Raw genomic sequence first — 653 nt, 5'->3', positions numbered from 1 at the left:
AGGATAATATCCCAAGATTGCCCTTTTTTCTTCAGTCCAATTCAGGACTATGTTAAGGGTTTCTATGAGATTTGATCTACAGACCCTTTTCTTTTCCTTGATTTCAGCCCTTATAGGAATGTTTCTTATTATCCCTGTTCTTTGGGTTTGAATTGGAGCTTTATCTGCTCTTTTTAGGGTTTGCTCTGGATGAAGAGCTTCATATTCCCTGAAAGATTCCTTTGCTTCTTCCAGTGTTAAAAACCATCCTTTATGAATTATCCTTGATTGATGTGTAAATGGTGCTGCTTTTTCCCAGGCATCATATACTCCTTTCATGGGGCCATTATAAATTACATAATATTTTTTATTTTGGGTGGATTTTTTGATAATTTCAGCAATTGTTTTATTTTCTAGAATTTTTTCTTCACCTGATTTGTCCACCACGCTTAGCTGGCTGAACTCTGATGGTTTTGCTTGTTGTGTTGATTTCATTGCTTCGATGGCCTTCTTGAGGGATTGGATCTGTGTCCTTATTTGCTGACAATGCTTGCATTTTTTGAGTTCTTGTTCGTATTTCTGAATTTCTTGATCTAATGCATTGTAGACGAACTCCATTCTCTTGTTAATGTATATGCAATAACATTTTTGTCACCCTTAATATATTCAATTTT

The sequence above is a fragment of the Arachis duranensis genome, chromosome 4 (genome assembly GCF_000817695.3).
Source record: "Arachis duranensis cultivar V14167 chromosome 4, aradu.V14167.gnm2.J7QH, whole genome shotgun sequence".
Classification (NCBI taxonomy): domain Eukaryota; kingdom Viridiplantae; phylum Streptophyta; class Magnoliopsida; order Fabales; family Fabaceae; genus Arachis; species Arachis duranensis.
Note: the sequence above shows the minus strand (reverse complement) of the source record.